Genomic DNA, 3,325 nt, shown 5'->3' on the forward strand with positions numbered 1-3,325 from the left:
GGATTGGTTAGAGTCCTGTTATGCCACAGTGGGTTGTAGAACCAAAGCAGTAAGTTTTGAGTTTCCCGGTGAACCAGTCTTAGAATGGAAGGGTGATGCAGTAACACCTAGGGGTAGGTTTATTTCCTATCTTAAAGCCAGAAAGATGATCTCCAAGGGATATATCTATCACCTGGTTCTCGAGTTAAGGATGCAGATGCTCAGATCGCCACTCTCCAATTGGTACCAATTGTAAATGAATTTCCAGAAGTGTTTCTCGAAGATCTCCCTGGAGTCCCTCCCGATAGAGAGATTGACTGTGGAATTGATCTACTTCCAGGCATTAAGCCGATATCTATTCCGCCTTATAGAATGGCTCCAGCAGAGTTGAAAGAGTTAAAAGTCCAGTTGAAAGATCTTCTGGATAAGGGGTTTATAAGGCCAAGTGTCTCACCTTGGGGCGCACCAGTCTTGTTTGTTCGAAAGAAGGATGGGTCTTTGCGTATGTGCATTGACTACCGTCAGTTGAATAAAGTCACCATCAAGAACAAGTACCCTCTTCCCAGAATAGATGATTTATTTGATCAACTTCAGTGTGCCCAGTGTTATTCCAAGATTGACCTCAGATCGGGATACCATCAGTTGAAGGTTAAGGAAGTTGATATGCCAAAAACAGCTTTCAGGACTCAATATGGGCATTTCGAATTTTTGGTAATGTCACTCGGTTTGACGAATGCACCAGCAGCTTTCATGGACCTTATGAATAGGGTCTTCAAGCCTTATTTTGATATGTTCGTTATCGTGTTTATTGATGACATCTTGATTTATTCCCGTAGCGAGATTGACCATGCAGAACATCTCAGAATTGTGTTGCAGACACTGCAGGATCACAAGCTATATACAAAATTTTCTAAGTGTGAATTCTGGTTGAAATCAGTAGCATTTTTGGGCCATGTCATCTCAGGGGAAGGCGTGAAGGTGGACTTTTAGAAAATAGAGGTAGTGAAGAATTGGCCTAGAACCTCCTCAGTATCCGATATAAGAAGTTTCTTGGATCTAGCAGGCTATTATAGGTGTTTCGTAGAGGTATTTTCTTCTATCTCGTCCCCTTTGATTAGATTAACTCAGAAGAAAGTCAAGTTTCAATGGTCGGACGCGTGCGAGAAAAGTTTTGAGGAGTTAAATAAGAGGACTTCAGCTCCAGTCCTGACACTACCCGAAGGAACCGAAGGGTTCGTTGTTTATTGTGATGCCTCAGGGGTCGGTCTTGGGTGTGTATTAATGCAGCACGGTAAAGTCATAGCCTACGTATCGAGACAACTCAAGGCTCACGAGAAGAATTATCCGACTCATGATCTTGAATTAGCAGCTGTGGTATTTGCGCTTAAGATCTGGCGCCATTATTTGTATGGGTACATATGGACATTTTTACAGATCACAAGAGTCTCCAGTACATCTTCAAGCAAAGATAATTAAATCTACGTCAGAGAAGGTGCTCGAATTACTTAAAGATTATGATGTTGATATCCTCTATCATCCGGGGAAAGCAAATGTTGTATCCAATGCTCTCAGTCGGCGTACTATGGGAAGCTTAGCTCATGTTGAGGCAGACAAGCGAACTATGATAAAGGAAGTCCACCACTTAGCAAGTCTAGGAGTTCGACTTTTGGACTCCGAAGATGGTGGCGTTGTTCTCCAGAACAGGGCTGAATCCTCCTTAGTAGCCGAAGTAAAAGAAAAACAGTTCAGTGATCCCTACTTATTGCAGCTGAAGGAATGAATTCACAAACACAAGACTATGGCTTTTGAACAAGGGGGAGATGATGGTACTTTGAGATACAGAGGCAGACTATGCGTTCCAGACGTAGATGGGCTTAGAGAGCGGATAATGTCAGAAGCCCACAATTCCAGGTATTCTATTCACCCAGGTTCCACAAAGATGTATCATGATCTTAAGGAGGTTTATTGGTGGAACGATATGAAAAAGAATATAGCAGATTTCGTGGCTAAGTGTTCAAATTGCCAGCAGGTGAAAGTCGAACACCAGAGGCCTGGCGGTTTAACTCAGAATATAGAAATTCCCATTCGGAAATGGGAGATGATAAACATGGACTTCATAACAGGTCTACCTCGCTCGTTCCGGAAGAATGATTCGATTTGGGTGATTGTAGACTGACTTAACAAGTCAGCTCACTTCTTGCTAGTGAAGACTACAGATTCGGCCGAGGATTATGCCAAGTTGTATATCAAAAAAATTGTCCGATTGCATGGGACTCCTTTGTCCATTATCTTAGATCGTGGTGTGCAGTTCACAACAAACTTTTGGAAATCCTTTCAGAATGGATTGGGCACAAGGGTGAACCTCAGCACCGCTTTTCATCCTCAGACAGATAGCTAGGCGGAACATACCATTCAAACTCTTGAGGATATGTTGAGGGCGTGTGTTATTGATTTTAAAGGTAATTGGGTTATCACTCTAGTATCAAGATGGCACCGTACGAAGCTCTGTATGGGCGAAGGTGTAGATCACCAATTTGTTGGTTCGAAGTCGAAGAAGCGGAGTTGTTAGGACCTGATTTGGTCTATCAGGCTATGGAGAAAGTCAACTTGATACAAAGGCATTTAAAGACGGCTCAAAGTTGCCAAAAGTCCTATTCGGATGCGGCATAGAGACTTAGAGTTCCAAGTTGATGATTGGGTATTTCTGAAGGTATCACCCATGAAAGGCGTTATGAGGTTTGGGAAGAAGGGGAAGCCTAGTCCCTGCTATATTGGTCCATATAGAATCCTGTGAAGGATCGGACATGTGGCTTATGAGTTATAATTGCCACAAGAACTAACTGCTGTACACCCAGTGTTTCATGTGTCCATGTTGAAGAAATTCATGGGAGACCTGTCTCTTGTGGTTCCTACAAAGATTATAGGGGTTAAAGATATGTCTTATGAAGAAATTCCAGTGGCTATCCTTGATCGTCAAATCCGCAAGCTCAGAACTAAGGAAATTGCTTTAGTAAAAGTGCTTTGGAGGAATCAAAAGGTTGAAGAGGCTACATGGGAAACCGAGGAGGACATGAAGTCCAGATATCCCCATTTTTTGAAGAGCAAAAGGAAAATGTGGAAGGTAATTACCCTTTCCATTCAGGTCTTATATTATAATCTCCATGTCCTTCGGTATTTACTCAGCTTAGTATTTAATGATCACGTGCTCGTTCAGTTTGATATATATGTATGCATGATAATTTAGTATTCTCATATCTCCATAGCACTCGTTTAATGTCCATAGATAGCCGTAGTTGCAGCCAGGACCATCATTCGAGGACGAATGATCCCAAGTGGGAGATAATGT

The sequence above is a fragment of the Nicotiana attenuata genome, unplaced genomic scaffold (assembly GCF_001879085.1).
Source record: "Nicotiana attenuata strain UT unplaced genomic scaffold, NIATTr2, whole genome shotgun sequence".
NCBI classification, from domain to species: Eukaryota; Viridiplantae; Streptophyta; class Magnoliopsida; order Solanales; family Solanaceae; genus Nicotiana; species Nicotiana attenuata.